Here is a 20,719-nt window from a genome sequence, read left to right on the forward strand (position 1 = left end):
TCATACTTTTGGGTGTCTTGCACAGATTAATTTGATTTCCATTATTTCTTATGGGGAAAATTCATTCGCATACCGATTATTTCGCATAACAATTACCCCTCTTGCACGGATTAAAATCGGTATGCGGGGGTCCACTGTACTCTGATAATTATACTTATGCATACCTGTACATAAATAAACTTACACACTGTGCTGGCATGCAGGTACATATTAAAATCAGTAAGAGTGTCTTATGTCTCGAGACACCATATTAGTAATGATGATGATAATAATAATAATAATAATATGAGAAGTTTTTGCAAAGTAGAAGTGATGCAAGGAGGGAAGAGTATATGGAGAAAAAGAGAGAGGTTAAGAGAGTGGTGAAGCAATGTAAAAAGAGAGCAAATGAGAGAGTGGGTGAGATGTTATCAACAAATTTTGTTGAAAATAAGAAAAAGTTTTGGAGTGAGATTAACAAGTTAAGAAAGCCTAGAGAACAAATGGATTTGTCAGTTAAAAATAGGAGAGGAGAGTTATTAAATGGAGAGTTAGAGGTATTGGGAAGATGGAAGGAATATTTTGAGGAATTGTTAAATGTTGATGAAGATAGGGAAGCTGTGATTTCGTGTATAGGGCAAGGAGGAATAACATCTTGTAGGAGTGAGGAAGAGCCAGTTGTGAGTGTGGGGGAAGTTCGTGAGGCAGTAGGTAAAATGAAAGGGGGTAAGGCAGCCGGGATTGATGGGATAAAGATAGAAATGTTAAAAGCAGGTGGGGATATAGTTTTGGAGTGGTTGGTGCAATTGTTTAATAAATGTATGGAAGAGGGTAAGGTACCTAGGGATTGGCAGAGAGCATGCATAGTTCCTTTGTATAAAGGCAAAGGGGATAAAAGAGAGTGCAAAAATTATAGGGGGATAAGTCTGTTGAGTGTACCTGGTAAAGTGTATGGTAGAGTTATAATTGAAAGAATTAAGAGTAAGACGGAGAATAGGATAGCAGATGAACAAGGAGGCTTTAGGAAAGGTAGGGGGTGTGTGGACCAGGTGTTTACAGTGAAACATATAAGTGAACAGTATTTAGATAAGGCTAAAGAGGTCTTTGTGGCATTTATGGATTTGGAAAAGGCGTATGACAGGGTGGATAGGGGGGCAATGTGGCAGATGTTGCAAGTGTATGGTGTAGGAGGTAGGTTACTGAAAGCAGTGAAGAGTTTTTACGAGGATAGTGAGGCTCAAGTTAGAGTATGTAGGAAAGAGGGAAATTTTTTCCCAGTAAAAGTAGGCCTTAGACAAGGATGTGTGATGTCACCGTGGTTGTTTAATATATTTATAGATGGGGTTGTAAGAGAAGTAAATGCGAGGGTCTTGGCAAGAGGCGTGGAGTTAAAAGATAAAGAATCACACACAAAGTGGGAGTTGTCACAGCTGCTCTTTGCTGATGACACTGTGCTCTTGGGAGATTCTGAAGAGAAGTTGCAGAGATTGGTGGATGAATTTGGTAGGGTGTGCAAAAGAAGAAAATTAAAGGTGAATACAGGAAAGAGTAAGGTTATGAGGATAACAAAAAGATTAGGTGATGAAAGATTGAATATCAGATTGGAGGGAGAGAGTATGGAGGAGGTGAACGTATTCAGATATTTGGGAGTGGACGTGTCAGCGGATGGGTCTATGAAAGATGAGGTGAATCATAGAATTGATGAGGGAAAAAGAGTGAGTGGTGCACTTAGGAGTCTGTGGAGACAAAGAACTTTGTCCTTGGAGGCAAAGAGGGGAATGTATGAGAGTATAGTTTTACCAACGCTCTTATATGGGTGTGAAGCGTGGGTGATGAATGTTGCAGCGAGGAGAAGGCTGGAGGCAGTGGAGATGTCATGTCTGAGGGCAATGTGTGGTGTGAATATAATGCAGAGAATTCGTAGTTTGGAAGTTAGGAGGAGGTGCGGGATTACCAAAACTGTTGTCCAGAGGGCTGAGGAAGGGTTGTTGAGGTGGTTCGGACATGTAGAGAGAATGGAGCGAAACAGAATGACTTCAAGAGTGTATCAGTCTGTAGTGGAAGGAAGGCGGGGTAGGGGTCGGCCTAGGAAGGGTTGGAGGGAGGGGGTAAAGGAGGTTTTGTGTGCGAGGGGCTTGGACGTCCAGCAGGCATGCTTGAGCGTGTTTGATAGGAGTGAATGGAGACAAATGGTTTTTAATACTTGACGTGCTGTTGGAGTGTGAGCAAAGTAACATTTATGAAGGGATTCAGGGAAACCGGCAGGCCGGACTTGAGTCCTGGAGATGGGAAGTACAGTGCCTGCACTCTGAAGGAGGGGTGTTAATGTTGCAGTTTAAAAACTGTAGTGTAAAGCACCCTTCTGGCAAGACAGTGATGGAGTGAATGATGGTGAAAGTTTTTCTTTTTCGGGCCACCCTGCCTTGGTGGGAATCGGCCGGTGTGATAATAAAAAAAAAAAAAAAAAAAAAAATAATAATAATAATAATAATAATAATAATAATAATAATAATAATAATAATAGTAATAATAATAATCACCGAGTCTCAATAAATGTCGTATATTACATTAATATACATATTTTCATTAATCCATCTCTGATATTTTTTCAAAATTATATAATAAACAACAAAAAAAGGCACAATACCATGACTGGAACGATACACAAATAACCCGTACATAAAAGAGAGAATCTTACGACTACGTTTCGGTCCGACTTGGACCATTTACAAAGTCACACCGTGTGACTTTGTAAATGGTCCAAGTCGGACCGAAACATCATCGTAAGATTCTCTCTTTTATGTGCGGGTTATTTGTGTATATAATAAACATGATACATAACATATAAAGATGATAAATACACTTCACAGTAGAATAAATAAACATAAAGACGAGATGTGGGGGCCAGACTTCTACGAGTGACACCATATTATTATTAATAATAATAATCACTGAATCTCATTAACCCTTTGAGGGTCGACAGGCCCTCTCCGAGACTCGTTCTCAGGGTCGGCCAAATTTAAAAAAAAAAAAAAAATTTCTTATGAAAAGATAGAGAATCTTTTGCAGATCATAATGACACCAAAAGTATGAAATTTCATGGAAAACTTACGGAATTATGCTCTCGCGGAGTTAGCGGTCTCGACGATGTTTATGCATTGGCGATTTTGCCCACTTTGAGCCCCATTTTCGGGCAATTCCACTGTACTAGTTGACAAAAACCATGAATATTTTGCTAGAACTCCATTGTTTCTATCGAATGAGTGCAAGAAATCACCCATTTACCAATATCAACTGTCCAGTACAGTGGTCAGAATTTAGCAATTTTGCCAATTTCACATAAATTTCAAAAGATGCCAATTTCCGAATAGGGTCCAGAATAAACAAGAAAGACATTCCTGGCACTAAAATGACATTTCCTCTGTTCATTAGTCACGTCTCAAGGCCCCTCTTACATTCTTTTGCTTTCCACTTTGAATTTTTATTCTCACAAAAAATAGAAGATTTACTGTTATGCAGACTACAGCATTAGTGTAAAAAATGGTATAAATAATATTGGTGCACTTGCGAAAGAATATTAGACTCACCAGTTGAAGTGTATTGGAGGCTTGGCATGATTTGTTTACTTTTGAACTTTGGTAAAAATCGAACATTTCTGCTAATTTAAGCTCAATTTCTAGGTACTTTTCATTGTAAAACCAGTCAAAACCATCTCAATTTCTGTAATATGTCTTCCATTCTATCAAATGAGACCAAGAAAACTAGAATACAACAATAAATACCATACGAAAATACAGTGAAAAGTCGCTGTTTTATTCCAAAAAAACGGTCATTTTTTTTTTCTCATTATGCACTGTGTGCTGCAGGATTTTTTTTATACTGTGCACACTGACCACATAGACCCATTCTTTCATATGTAGGCCTACCAGCTTTCTCCCACTAGATTTGAGGGCGCTAGAATTTAGGCGTACTAGTACGTCAAAAACCCTGGGTCGTAAGCCGTACTAGTACGGCCGAAACCCTCAAAGGGTTAAATATCATACATTACGTTAATATACACATTTTCATTAAACCATCTATGATATTTTTTTTTCAAAATTATATAATAAGCATAATACATAACATATAAAGATGATAAATACACCCCACAGTATAATAAAACATAAATACGAGATGTAGTAGCCAGACTTCTACGAGTGACGGCAAGAATAACATTTTCTCTAGTCCAACATCAGAGAAAATGTGTTACTGGGGGTAACTGTAGAAAATTATTCCTTTCGTATGTAAGTAAGTTTATTCAGGTATACACAAATACAGTTACATAGATTATCATACATAACAACATATGTGTAAAGTACCTAGGATAACCCAAAAAAGTCAGAGTGACTTACTTTCATTGCATTCACTCAGAGCATCATTTCTTCTAAAAATGGTGTTACATGAGAATGGGAGTGTTATTCTTTATTTATTCTACCGTATCAATGTAGAGACAACTTGTACACAATGTAATTTGTACACAAACCAGACATGTATGCCTGGCTTGTTTACAAAACTTGCGTTGGCCTGGTTTGTTTACGTAACTCCGCCTGTCCTCTCTCATGTACTCATTCTCTCTCTCTCTCTCTCTCTCTCTCTCATTTATTCGTTTTATTTCGTATACTCACCCCTGACCCTACATTAAGACTACAAATATTTTAAGGTAAGTAATGAGTGAACTGTATATGCATTTTATCGCTCTGGGATGTTTAAATATCATAGAATAGTATGTGTGGGTGGGTTGGGCTGGCTGGCTACCATACATGCCACACTTGATTTCTTACAATAAATACTACTCAACTCACCCTCAGTCAAGACTACAAATATTTTAAGGTAAGTAATGAGTGAGCTGTATAAGCATTTTATCACTCTGGGATGCTTAAATGTAATAGAATACTATGTGTAGGTGGGGTGGCCTGGTATGGTAGCCCGGCTGACTACCATACATACAACACTTAATTTCTTACAATAAATACTACTTGTCTCACCCTAGATTAAGACTACAAATATTTTAAGGTAAGTAATGAGTATATTGTGAGTGTAGTTTACTTTTTTATTGTTTTTTAATGCCTAGTTCTATTACTAACTTAATACAGTGGTCCCTCAATAATCGTCCGGCCTGAAAGTCGTCCATTTCGGAAATAGTCCCATTATTTTGTCTAAACATTGGCTCGCAAATGGTCCATTAACTCGCTAATCGTCCTGCATCTGGGATGCATACTCACGCTCTGAGCCGTCTGGACCTGCCTTCCCAGCCAGTGTGCTATTGTTTACCAGTGAGTGACGGTCCCCTCACTTGCTCCTACAAAATATTTCATAATATTCCATTGATTTTAGTGCTTGCAAGTGCTAAATAAGCTACCATGGCTCCAAAGAAAGCTTCTAGTGCTAACAAGTCAACTCTCAAATATCTGAAAACATTCACTTCTTCCATACTCCCTCCCACCAATGTGATATCCAATTTTTCTATTTTTCTTTATCTAAATGCTTTGATACCCTCATCACCTTACTCTTATCTATGTTCACTTTCAATTTTCTACCTTTACACACCCTCCCAAACTCATCCACTAACCTTTGCAACTTTTCTTTAGAATCCCTCAAAAGCACAGCATCATCAGCAAAAAGCAACTATGTCAACACCCATTTTGTATTTGATTCCCCATAATTTAATCCCACCCCTCTCCTCAACACCCTAGCATTCACTTCTTTTACAACCCCATCTATAAACAACCATGGTGACATTATACATCCCTGTCGAAGACCTACTTTTACTGGGAAGTAATCTCCCTCTCTCTCCTACACACCCTAACCTGAACCTCATTATCCGCATAAAAACTCTTTACAGCATTTAGTAACTTACTACCTATTCCATACACTTGCAACATCTGCCACACTGCTTCCCCTATGCACTCTATCATATGCCCTTTCTAAATCCATAACTGCAATGAAAACTTACCTACCTTTATCTAAACACTAATCACATACAGTGGAACCTCAAATATCGAACTTAATCTGTTCCAGGAGCTAGTTCTAATTTCGAAGTCTGAAAAGCGAAGCAATATTTCCCATAAGAAATAATGGAAATACAATTAATCCGTTCCAGAAACCCAAAAATATTCACAAAAAAATACATTTTATAGTGATTAATTAAAGTTTTACATACACAGAACAAATATAGTGTTCAATTATGTATTAATAAATTTAAATAAACATATAAAATAACATTTTTACTTACCTTTATTAAAGATTGTTTATGACATCTGGAAGATAGGGAGTAGGAGAGAGGGAGTTGGGGGGTTAGTGTTTGGAAGGAGAATTCCCCTCTCCATAAGGACTTTAGGTATCAAAGCCCTCTCTGGGGTTACTTCCCTTTTCTGTCTTTTAATGCCACTAGGACCAGCTTGAGAGTCACTGGACCCTTGTCTCACAAAATAACTGTCCACAGTCCTCTGTTTCTGGTGCCTCTTTAAGATTTCCCTAAAATGAGACATGGTTCTGTCACTGAACTTGGTGCAAAGATGGCTTGTTTCAGCTTGCTCAGGGTGGTACTTCTGCACAAACATTTGGACATCATTCCACTTGGCGCAAATCTCCTTAATCTTTGAATCGGCATGCAACTTCCTTGCCTTTTCACAAATAATCGTATCTGAAACACTATCAGCTGCCACCTCTTTATCCTTGATCCACACCAGCAACAACTTCTCAACCTGATCGATTGTCTGTGGTCTTTTTTTGGTTAGCATATTAACACCTTTCGCAACATCAGCTTCCTTGATTTGTTCTTTCTCTGCCAGGATAGAACCGATGGTTGACTTGTTTTTCCCACACATCCTGGCAAGCTTAACAAGTTTTACACCACTCTAATACTTCTGTATTATTTCCTTCTTCACATCTATGGTGTACAATTAGCAAGTTTCTTTGGGCCCATGGTAGCTTATTTCACAGTCCCACAAGCACTGAACACAATGAAATACAGTGGACCCCCGGTTAACGAACTTTTTTCATTCCAGTAGTATGTTCAGGTGCCAGTACTGACCGAATTTTTTCCCATAAGGAATATTGTGAAGTAGATTAGTCCATTTCAGACCCCCAAACATACATGTACAAACGCACTTACATAAATACACTTACATAATTGGTCGCATTTGGAGGTGTTCGTTAAGCGGGGGTCCACTGTAATCGTAAAATGTTTGAACGAGAGTGTAGGTTAGTGTTTACTCAAGCATCAACAAAACCAGACTGGCTCATAGCGCCTGCATGGGGACGCGGACAGAGCAGGTTGCTGGACAGGTCCGGTACCCGGCTGTTTGAAAATAGGGGCGAATTCGATAATAGGGACAAAGTTGGTTAAAAAAAAGCGGTCGATTTTCGAAGTTCGATAAGCGATACGTTCCAAATTTGAGGTTCCACTGTATATGCTTCAATGTAAACACTTGATCTACACATCCCTTGCCCATTCTAAAGCCTCCTTGCTCATCTGCAATCCTGCTCTCTGCCTTACCTCTAATTCTTTCAATAATAACCCTACCGTACGCTTTTCCTGGTATACAGCAGGGCCCCACTTCACGGCGTTTCACTTTATGGCTTTCCGCTAATACGGTCATTTCAAATTATGACCAAAACTCGCTATACGGCTCCCCCACCTGACTTTCTAATACGGTCACCGCGCCCCACCCTGTTTGTTTACATTCTTCGTGAGCTCAGTAAGCACTAAGTCTCTCCATTTTCTCTGGAAACTCCAAAATTTCAAATGTTTTTAAAAGTTATTTCATATTTTATATATACTCTGATAATTATACTTATGTATACCTGTACTTAAATAAACTTACATACTGTGCTGGCATGCAGGTACACATTAAAATCAGTAAGAGTGTCTTATGTCTCCAGACGTCATATTAGTAATGATAATAATAATCATCGAGTCTCATTTAAATGTCGTATATTACGTTAAATACACATTTTCATTAATCCATCTATGATATTTTTTCAAAATTATATAATAAACACGATACATAGCATAAAAAGATGATAAATACACCCCACAATAGAATAAACATAAATATGAGATGTGGTAGCAGACGACTTGCACAAGTGACGCCATATTAGAAATGATAATAATAATAATAATAATCATCACCGAGTCTCATTAAATGTTGTATATTACGTTAATATACAAATTTTCATTAATCTATCCATGATATTTTTTTCAAAATTATATAATAAACACGATACATAACATAAAAAGATGATAAATACACCCCACAATAGAATAAATAAACATAAATATGAGATGTGGTAGCCAGATAACTTGTACAAGTGATGCCAAGAATAACATTTTCTCTAATCTAACATAAGAGAAAATGTGTTACTGGGGGTAACTGTAGAAAATTATTCCTTTCATATGTATGTAAGTAAGTTTTTTCAGGTATACACAAATACAGTTACATAGATTATCATACATAACAACATATGTGTAGAGAACCTAGGATAACCCAAAAAAGTCAGAGTGACTTATTTCCATTGCCTTCACTCAGAGCATCATTTCTTCTCAAAATGATGTTACATGAGAATGGGAGTGTTCTTCTTTATTTATTCTACCGTATCAATGTAGAGACAACCTGTACACAATGTAACTTGTACACAAACCAGACGTGTACACTTTGTTTACAAACCTTACCTTCGCCTGGTTTGTTTACATAAGTCTGCGCCTGTACTCTCTCATGCACTCATTCTTTCTCTCTCTCATTTATTTGTTTTATTTCATTTACTTACTCCTGACCCTACATTAAGACTACAAATATTTTATTGCTCTGGGATGCTTAAATGTAATAGAATATTATGTGTAGGTGGGTTGGCCTGGTATGGTAGCCCGGTTGACTACCATGCATACCACACTTGATTTTTTACAATAAATACTACTCATCTAACCCTATATTTTAAGGTAAGTAATGAGTGAACTGTATATACATTTTATCGCTCTGGGATGCTTAAATATCATAGAATTGTATGTGTGGGTGGGGTGGCCTGGTATGGTAGCCTGGCTGACTACCATACATACCACACTTGATTTCTTACAATAAATACTACTTGTCTCACCCTAGATTAAGACTATAAATATTTTAAGGTAAGTAATGAGTGCACTATGTGTGTATTGTACATTTTTATTGTTTTTTGATGCCTGGTTCTATTGCTAACTTAATATATGTTAGTGTAAACTTGTTATCTAGTGTTTGTATGCATTTGTAAGTGGAAAAAAAGGGTGTTCCACTTTACGGCGGTAGCCTGGAACCTAACCAGCCGTATAAGTGGGGCCCTACTGTGCTCAGTAAACTTATTTCCCTATAATTTTTACAATCTCTTTTGTCCCCTTCCCTTTATATAAATGAACTATACACAATCTCTGCCAATCCCTAGTTACCTTCCCCTCTTTCATACAATTATTAAACAAATATACTAACCACTCCAATACTATACAGTGGACCCTCGCCTAACGAACGCATCGCACAACGTTAAATCCGCCTAACGAAGCATTTGAGTGTAAAAATTTTGGCCCGCTTAACAATAAAAAACTCGCCCAACTTGATCCCTCCCAAACCTGTCCATCCAGCCTGAGCGCCTCAGCTGCCTTGCCGTCATTGTTTACAAGCCAGGGTGGCTGGTTGCATGCATACATTCGATACATTTTGTATTATTCCATTGTTTATAGTGCTTGTAACTTCTAAATAAGCCACCATGGGGCCAAAGAAAGCTTCTAGTGCCAGCCCTGTGGTAAAAAGGGTGAGAAATACTATAATACCGCAGTCAGGTGTTGCTGCACCACGGTCAGCTATTGCTGCACCAGTCTGCTGCAGCACCATCAGCTGTTGCTGCACCATGGTCAACTGCTGCTGCACCACAGTCAGCTGTTGCTGAACCACTGTCAGATGCTGCTGCACCACAGTCAGCTGCTGCTGCACCATGGTGAACTGCTGCTGCACCAGTCAGCTGTTGCTGAACCATTGTGAGCTGCTCCTGCACCACGGTTAGCTACTGCTGCACCACAATCAGCTGCTGCTGCACCATGGTCAGCTGCTGCTGCACCACAGTCAGCTGTTGCTCCACCACCATCAGCTGTTGCTGCACCACAGTCAGCTGTTGCTGGACCAGTTGGCTGTTGCTGCACCACAGTCAGCTGTTGCTGAACCACTGTCAGCTGCTGCTGCACCACAGTCAGCTGCTGCTGCACCATGGTGAACTGCTGCTGCACCACAGTCAGCTGTTGCTGAACCACGGTGAGCTGCTGCTGCACCATGGTGAGCTGCTGCTGCACCACAGTCAGCTGCTGCTGCACCATGGTCAGCTGCTGCTGCACCACCGTCAGCTGTTTCTGACCAACATGACTCGTCCCGAACCTGTCCATCCAGCCCTGTCGTCATTGTTTACAAGCCAGGGTGGATGGTTGCATGCATACATTCGATACATTTTGTATTATTCCATTGTTTATAGTGCTTTTAACTGCTAAATAAGCCACCATGGGCCCAAAGAAAGCTTCTAGTGCCAACCCTGTGGTAAAAAGGGTGAGAAATACTATCATACCACAGTTAGCTGCTGCTGCACCACCGTCAGCTGTTGCTGGACCAGTCAGCTGTTGCTGGACCAGTCAGCTGTTGCTGCACCATTTTCAGCTGTTGCTGGACCAGTCAGCTGTTGCTGCACCACGGTCAGCTGTTGCTGGACCAGTCAGCTGTTGCTGGATCAGTGAGCTGTTGCTGCACCACAGTCAGCTGTTGCTAGACAAGTCAGCTGTTGCTGGATCAGTGAGCTGTTGCTGCACCACGGTCAGCTGTTGCTGGACCAGTCAGCTGTTGCTGGATCAGTCAGCTGTTGCTGTACCACAGTCAGCTGTTGCTGGACCAGTCAGCTGTTGCTGGATCAGTCAGCTGCTGCTGCACTGCAGTCAGCTGTTGCTGCACCACCATCAGCTGTACTACTCAAAGATGTGGAGAGAGTGTTGTTGGTGTGGCTTAACGTGAAATAATTACCGAGAAACGATTAACCCCAGAGGGTTAGCCACCCAGGATAACCCAAGAAAGCCAGTGCATCATCGAGGACTGTAACTTATTTCCATTGGGGTCCTTAATCTTGTCCCCCAGGATGCGACCCACAACAGTCAACTAACACCCATGTGAACAGGAAAAAATGCCTGGAACTAGTGCTCATATTGGTGAATTTAAGGCCAGCAAAGGTTGGTTTGAGAGATTTAAGAATTGTAGTGGCATACACAGTGTGATAAGGCATGGCAATGCTGAAAAATTCATCCCCCAACAAGTGTTCAATTGTGACGAAACAGGTCTGTTCTGGAAATTTCTAGGGCTCCACATTGACTGCTGTCTTAAATTTCTAACCCACATACAGCATATTTAAAAAAGAATCTCCAAAACAGTAGGCGTCCTCTCTAAGATATGGTACTATGTACCCCAAACGGCACTTCTTGCTCATCCACCCTTACCTCACCTATGGTATTTGTGCATGGGGTTCAACTACAGCAAATCACCTTAAACCCTTAATTATATTTTAGGTTAATAGAGACATTTTCATTAATCCACCTACGATATTTTCTTAAAAATTATACTATAAGAAAGATATTACATAGAATATATACATGCAATGTTTATACGCTATCAACAGAAAGCTGCAGTGAGAATGATTACAAACTCTTGCACCTGGCAACACACCCCACCACTATTTAAGAGCTTGAACTTGCTTAACATACAAAATATCCACTTATATTATTGTGCCTACTACATACACAGAACAATACTCCAATATAAACCCTCCCCTCAAACTCCTTCTTGAGAACTACAATAGAACTCACTTGCATAACACAAGACACAAAACACTCTTTGATATCCCTCGTGTCCATCTCTCCCTATGCAAAAATGCAATGCATATAAAGGGCCCAAAAATCTGGAATTCATTGCCTGAAAATACAAAAGGGCTCCCGCTTGTGTGCCAATTCAAGGCACTACTTAGAACTCGCCCCCCCCCCTCCCAAAACTAACAACACAAACACTACATACTATTGCCACCATCAACCCAAAATTTGCCAAATTTTATAAATTATTTCAAAACTAAAATTGCCTCAATCTCATTATTATAATGTGCTATATGATACATAAATGATATATAATGTGCTGTTGATATATAAAACATCAACGATCAATTTGACCCAACTATGATTTACTGTACATGTCTAGTATTAAGTAGTCTGTAAAATATAACAGTGTAACTACCTTTGTTGATAAATAATAAAATCAATATTCAATTCGAACCAACTATGATATATATGTCTAGTATTAACCCTTTCAGGGTTTCCGACGTACTAGTACGGGTTACGCGCCAGGGTTTTTGATGTACAGTGGACCCTCGCCTAACAAACGCATGGCACAACATTAAATCCACCTAGCGATACATTTTAACGCAAAAATTTTGCCTCGGCTAGCGCTAAAAAACTCGCTCAACGCGATTCGTTCGAGACGCGTCCACATGCGGCCTGAGCCCGCCTCACATGTTCTGTGCGTGCCAATGTTTACAAGCCAGCCACCGCGGTCGCTTCCAAGCATACAATCGGAACATTTCACATTATCACAGCCTTTTTAGTGATTGCACCTGCAAAATAAGTCACCATGGGCCCCAAGAAAGCTTCTAGTGTCAACCCTACAGAAAAAGGGTGAGAATTACTATGGATAAGAAGAAAGAGATCATTGCTAAGTACGAAAGTGGAGTGCGTGTCTCCGAGCTGGCCAGGTTGTACAGTAAACCCCAATCAACCATCGCTACTATTGTGGCCAAGAAAACGGCAATCAAGGAAGCTGTTCTTGCCAAAGGTGCAACTTAGTTTTCGAAACAGACATCGCAAGTGATAGAAGATGTTGAGAGACTGTTATTGGCGTGGATAAACGAAAAACAGATAGCACGAGATAGCATCTCTCAAGCGATCATATGTGAAAAGGCTAGGAAGTTGCATGAGGATTTAATTAGAAAAATGCCTGCAACTAGTGGTGATGAGAGTGAATTTAAGGCCAGCAAAGGTTGGTTTGAGAGATTTAAGAAGCGTAGTGGCATACATAGTGTGATAAGGCATGGTGAGGCTGCCAGTTCGGAACACAAAGCGGCTGAAAAATATGTGCAGGAATTCAAGGAGTACATAGACAGTGAAGGACTGAAACCTGAACAAGTGTTTAATTGTGATGAAACAGCCCTGTTTTGGAAGAAAATGCCAAGCAGGACCTACATTACTCAGGAGGAAAAGGCACTCCCAGGACATAAGCCTATGAAAGACAGGCTTACTCTGTTGATGTGTGCTAATGCTAGTGGTGATTGCAAAGTGAAGCCTTTATTGGTGTATCACTCTGAAACTCCCAGTGTGTTCAGGAAAAACAATGTACTCAAGGCTAATTTGTGTGTGCTGTGGAGGGCAAACAGTAAGGCATGGGTCACTAGGGACTTTTTCTATGACTGGTTACACCATGCATTTGCCCCCACTGTGAAAAATTACCTCCTGGAAAATAAATTGGACCTTAAGTGCCTCCTAGTATCAGACAATGCTCCTGGTCATCCTTCAGACTTGGCAGAGAGACTTTGTGGAAATGAGCTTCATTAAGGTCAAGTTTTTGCCTCCTAATACCACTCCTCTCCTGCAGCCCATGGACCAGCAGGTCATTTCCAACTTCAAGAAACTGTACACAAAAGCTATGATTGAAAGGTGCTTTGTAGTGACCTCAGAAACTCAATTGACTCTAAGAGAGATTTGGTGAGATCACTTTAGCATCCTCAACTGTGTAAACATTATAGGTAAGGCTTGGGAGGAAGTGACTAAGAGGACCTTGAACTCTGCTTGGAGGAAACTGTGGCCAGAATGTGTCGACAAAAGGGATTTTGAAGGGTTTGAGGCTAACCCTGGGAATCCTATGCCAGTTGAGGAATCCCTTGTGGCATTGGGGAAGTCCTTGGGGTTGGAGGTTAGGGGGTAGGATGTGGAAGAGTTGGTGGAGGAGGACAATGACGAACTAACCACTGATGAGCTGCTGGATCATCTTCAACAGCAAGAGGCCAGACCTGAGGAAACTGCTCAGGAGGAGGGGATAGAGAAATTGAAGAAGTTGTCTACTTCAAAGATTAAGGAAATGTGTGCAATGTGGCTTAAAGTGCAAACTTTTTTTGATGAAAATCACCCTCACGCAGCTATTGCAAGCCGTGTTGGCAACCTGTACACTGACAATGTTGTGAAACACTTTAGGAATGTCATAAAGGAACGGGAGGTACAGGCCTCTATGGACAGATATGTTGTGCGACAAGAGGTCCAGTGACTCTCAAGCTGGTCCTAGTGGCATTAAAAGAAGAAGGGAAGTAACCCCGGAAAAGGACTTGCCACCTCAAGTCCTAATGGAAGGGGATTCCCCTCTAAACATTAACACCATCCACAGTCTCCCCTCCTCCCATTCCATCAATCATCACCAGATCTTCAATAAAGGTAAGTGTCATGTAACTGTGCATGTCTTCTTCAGTTTGTGTGTATTAAAATTAATATTTCATGTGGTAAAATTTTTTTTTTGTTCATACTTTGGGGTGTCAGGAACGGATTAATTTGATTTCCATTATTTCTTATGGGGAAAATTAATTCGGCTAACGATAATTTCGTCTAACGTTGAGCTCTCAGGAACGGATTAACCCTTTCAGGGTCCGTCCCGTAGATCTACGGCTGGTCGGTGAGTGTCCAAACCGTAGATCTACGCCAAAATTCTAGCGCCGTCAAATTTAGCGCGAAAGCGCTCATAGGCCTACATATGAGAGAATGGGTCTGCGCCGTGGGTGTGCGCCATAAACAAAAAATCTAGGCGCCTGCATAGCATTGTGGGAACGCCGGCTCAGTCACCCTTGTTCACCATGTCTCGTCGCAAGTCAGCTCTCACTCCCCGGAAAATTGGGACTCTCCTCTTCCTGTCTGATAGTTCTGACACTGATGGAAGTGGAAATGAAGACGAATTCTACGGCTTTGATAAGTTAGTGACCGAAAATAATGACCAGGATATCGATAATAGTGCAGAAAACCCCGACGATCCTCGACCTTCTACCTCTGGTGTGGGCACTCGTGACTCACGGTCGGGTGTTCCTAAACGTAAGAGAAAACTAATATTTTCCCGTGGCCTGGCCTCTGACTTCAGTAATGACGATGATTCTGACGTGGATTGTGATTTTATTGCGCTCGACGATCATTCGAGTAGTGATAGTGAGGAAACATATTCACCAGTGAAGCGTCGGTATGTTCGCCGCCACATGCGCTCGGGTAGTGTACCCTATGCTGTGCCCAGGGGACGGAGTTCATCCCGGAGTACATCCCGGAGTACATCCCGTGGCCCTACACCCGTTTTAGGTAGTGATAGTGAGGATGATGTGGCTACACTTGGCATGGATGGGCCACAGACATCAGTGGATGGTGTTAGTGGGGCTGGTGGTGGTAGTGGCACCGCCATGCGTGACTCGCTGTGCCACGCGGGAACCCACGCTGCTGACTCGTCAGTTCAAGGACAAAGCGGAGCGTCACCCACCAGCCCGCCACAACCACCCGTACAACCAGCCTATGATGTCCAGTATCCACCAGCAAACCGTATCTGGGATTGGCAGCAAAATCCCAATTTTGTTCCCAGCCCTCACCACTTTGATGACTCACAAAGTGGAATTCTACCTACCTGTCCCCTTGGAACCACGGCCAATGAACTGGAATTCTTTGAATTATTCTTTGACCAGCCATTGATGGAAATTATTGTCAGGGAAAGTAATAAGTATTTTCAGTACACCATGGCAAATACGATCTTATCACCACAGTCAAGACTACACAGGTGGAAAGAGACGACTGTTGCAGAAATGTATTTGCTTTTTGCAACAATAATGCTTATGCCTCATGTCTATAAGCATAATATAAAAGCATACTGGTCCACAGATCGGCTAATTTGTACCCCATCCTTCAGTGAAATAATACCAGTGAACAGGTTTATCTTACTGTTACGTATGTTGCACTTCTCTGACAAAACCAGGCCTGACAGAAGTGACAGGTTATACAAGATTAGAAATGTTTTCATGTATCTCAAACAAAAGTTCAGGATATACTTTTATCCATTCAAGAATCTTGTAATTGACGAGTCTTTGATTTTGTTCAAAGGTAGACTGTCATTCAAGCAGTATATACCGAGCAAGAGGAACCGCTTTGGTATAAAATTGTTTGTACTCTGTGATTGTGACAGTGGCCTGGTGTTGGATATTGTTGTATACACGGGTAGTAAAACATTGAAAGATACCAAGATGTTATTGGGTATATCAGGTGACGTAGTGAGAAACATGATGGCACCTTATCTTGGTAAGGGCCATACATTATATACCGATAACTGGTACACAAGCCCATTACTCAGTGATTTCATGCGAGTGAACAAGACAGATGTGTGTGGCACAGTGCGTTCTAATCGTAAACATATGCCCAGGCTCAACGCAGGTGTTCGTGGTGATGACGTGCAGGTGTTTACTGCCAATGCCATCATGGCATTACGGTGGCATGACAAACGAGATGTCACATTGTTGACAACCATTCACCGTAATGAAATGCAAGACAGTGGCAAAGTTGATCGAGTGACTAATGAACGTATTCGAAAACCAGTGACAGTGATTGATTATACACAAAACATGCGCTTGGTTGACAAGTGTGACATGCAGATTGGTTTTGTTGACTGTGTTCGTAAGAGTTACAAGTGGTACATGAAACTTTTCTTCCATCTCATGGACATTTCAATGCTGAATGCATATAATATGTACCAAATAAAGACTGGTAACAGACCACCGTATGGTGAATTTTGTTTGTCTGTTGTCAGACAACTCATAATGAAGTACCAGGTAACAACACCTGCAATACAACATGGTCCTCGAATTCATCACAATATACCCAAGCGTTTGAGAAGAGAAGGTGATCATTTCATAATACAGCTTCCTTCAACTCAAAAGAAATTTGCTCAGAAGAGATGCATTGTCTGTGCACAAACAAAACGACGGCAACAAAGACGCAAAGACACTCGGTTTATGTGTGAGGAATGTAAGGTGCCTCTGTGCATGGTGCCTTGTTTCAAGGAGTTCCACAAGCTCCAGCAGTTCTAAAACCATGTCCAGTGATTGTAAATATGTAAATATATGATAGAACATTAGTATTATACAATATTTGTGCATGTTTATTGTAATAAACAACAGTGGTAAACAATAATATGATAATAACTTTAGTGCGGTTATTGTGTTCAATACAGTGAGTTTATATATATACATTATATACAGTATTGGTCTCTCAGGCCCCAAATGTTAGTAGGAATAGAAAAAACAACTAAAACAACAAAATAATATAATACCCGTATGTGGAATTCGTCGATGTTGCCGCCACCACATCATTTTCTACAAACTTCTTGGCACTGTATCTCGGTAAGTACTGATCAGATTCTAATTTTTTTTGTTTTATTACCTTCACAAAAATATGCTCTTTAATTCTGTAAGAAAAAATAATTTTTTTTTTTTTCAAAATTTCTTGGACACTGGTGCGTGACTTCAGATTTTGGCCTTGGACCCTGAAAGGGTTAATAGCGTTAGGCGAGGGTCCACTGTGCTAGTATGCATAAATTCTAGCGCCCTCAAATCTAGCAAGAGAAAGCTGGTAGGTCTACATATGAAAGAATGGGTCTATGTGGTCAGTGTGTGCAGGATAAAAAAAATCCTGCAGCACACAGTGCGTAATGAGAAAGAAAAAACTTTGACTGTGTTTTTGGTTTAAAACAGCGACTTTGCACTGTATTTTTGTAAGGCATTTATGGTTGTATTCTAGTTTTCTGGTCTTATTTATAATGGAAGACATATTACAGAAATTGACACAATTTTGATTGGTTTCACAATGAAAAGTACCTTGAAATTGAGCTCAAAATAGCAGAAATGTTCGATTTTTGCCAAAGTTCAAAAGTAAACAAATCGTGCCATGCGTCCAATACACGTCAACTGGTGAATCTAATTTCTTTCACAAGTGTGCTGATATTATTTATACCATTTCTACACTAATACAGTAAATCTTTTATTTTTTGTGAGAATAACAATTCAAAGTGGAAAGCAAAAGAAATGTAAGAGGGGCCTGGGGATGTGACTAATGAACAGAGGAAATGTTATTTTAGTGCCAGGAATGTCTTTCTTGTTTATTCTGGACCCTATTTGGAAATTGGCTTCTTTTGAAATTTGTGAGAAATTGGCAAAATTGCTAAATTCTGACCACTTTATTGGATAGTTGAAATTGGTAAATGGGTGGTTTCTTGTACTCATTCGATAGAAAAAAATGGACTTCTAGTGAAATAGTTATGATTTTTGTCGACTAGTATACTGGAATTCGCCGAAAATAGGGCTCAAAGTGGGCAAAATCGCTGATGCGTAAACATTGTAAAGACCGCTAACCTCACAAGAGCATAATTCCCTAAGTTTTCCATCAAATTTCATACTTTTGGTGTCATTATGATCAGGAAAAGATTCTCTATCTTTTCATAAGAAATTTTTTTTTTTTTTTTTTTAAATTTGGCGACTGAGAACAAGTCTGGGAGAGGGCCTGTCGACCCTGAAAGGGTTAAGTAGTCTGTAAAGCATTAGATTTAGTCTGCCCAAAATGCCTCAGCATGATAGTGGCTTTCTTTGCACTTGCAAATCAATACTAAATTACACACTGTAACCTATGCATGGAAATAGAATCCTTATAACATATCAGTCACACACTGTAAATTTTTAAAAGAAATAAAAATTTGGTCATGGACCGGGCCGCGGGGGCGTTGATCCCCGGAATAACCTCCAGGTAACCAGGTAACCTCCACCTCCCCATCTACTAACTCCCCTACACTGTTTTTAACTGACAAATCCATTTGTTCCCTAGGCTTTTTTAAGCATACAAACAGAGGTACAAAAAATACAGGTAAGAGCAGCATGCCAAAGCCACTTATATGCATAGCATTACGGGCTGGCTTAAAATTAACTTAAGATTAACTAAGCAATGATGAAATCAGTGATAAAACATTATTGTAAACAGATAACTATAAAGCACAAATGAGTATTACAAAGACAGGTCATATGGTTGCTTGCATTGCTGTACATTCAGTCGAATGGAGTATTCTGTTAGGTAGTGTATTTAAAAAAATAATAAAGTTAGATTGGGTCCTAGGTTTAACATTTGTGTGATATAATTGTGAGTAACATATAGGATATACAATTTATAAGGTTCAGTTATTCAGTATTTATTTGGTTTTGAGTGAGTAAGTGATCTTTGAGAAGAGACTTGAATTTATAAACAGGTAGTGTTTCTTTTATATTTACAGGTAATGAATTCCAGATTTTAGGGCCTTTTATGTGCATTGAGTTTTTGCATAGCGTGAGATGGACACGAGGAACATCAAAGAGTGATCTGTGCCTTGTGTTATGGTCATGTGTTCTGTTGAGGTTGGCAAGGAGATGTTTGAGGGGAGGGTTAATATCAGAGTTAAGTGTTCTATGTATGTAATAGGTGCAATAAGGCTTTCTTAACTTGTTTATCTCACTCCAAAATTTTTCTTATTTTCATAAAAATTTCTTGACAGTGGCCTCTCCCACTCTTTCATCTGCTCTCCTTTTGCACTCTCTGACCACTTTCTTCACCTTTCTTTTACTCTCCATATCACTCTCCTATATCACTTCTTTGTAAAAACCTCTCATAAGCTACTTTTTTCTCTTTTATTGCACCCATTACTTCATCATTCCACCAATCACTCCTCTTTCCTCCTTCACCCACCCTCCTATAACCATAAGCTTCTGCCCCATATTCTAATACTGCATTTTTAAAACTATCCCATCCTGTTTCAACCCTGCCACTACCCATACTTGCACTAGCTCACCTTTCTGCCAACAGCAGTATATATCTTACTCTAACTTCCTCCTCCCTTAGTTTATAAACTTTTACCTCTCTCTTACTTACTGTTACCATTTTCCTTGTGCCCCATCTACCATTTACTCTAACTGTATTTACAACTACATAATGATCCGATATATCCATTTCTCCTCTATAAACATGTACATCCTGAAGCCTACGTAAAGTAAAAGGACACAAGCGCAGCTAATGTGACATTTTTATTGTGGCAACGTTTTGCTCTCCAGGAGCTTTGTCAAGCCGTTACAAACAACACATGGACACAGAGGATATATACAGGCTTAGAGTGAGGTGTAATGCTAATGGTAGCAGTAGTAGTAGTGATATAGGTTGTAGTAGTAGTAGTGATATAGGTTGTAGTAGTAGTAGTGATACAATATGGTAGAACAATTAACTTGCACATGAGTAAAAGTATATAAAAGCTATTACAGTGGAACCTCAAAAATTGAACTTAATCCGTTCCAGGAGCTAGTTCTAAATTCGAAAAGTCTGAAATTCGAAGCATTATTTCCCATAAGAAATAATGGAAATACAATTAATCCGTTCCAGAAACCCAAAAATATTCACACAAAAAATACATTTTATAGAGATTAATTACAGTTTTACGTACAACAAATACTATATTTTTTAATTATGTATAGTAATACATATAAAATAACATTTTTACTTACCTTTATTGAAGATTGGTGATGGCATCTGGAAGATAGGGAGGAGGAG

Source organism: Cherax quadricarinatus, chromosome 6 (genome assembly GCF_038502225.1).
Source record: "Cherax quadricarinatus isolate ZL_2023a chromosome 6, ASM3850222v1, whole genome shotgun sequence".
NCBI classification, from domain to species: domain Eukaryota; kingdom Metazoa; phylum Arthropoda; class Malacostraca; order Decapoda; family Parastacidae; genus Cherax; species Cherax quadricarinatus.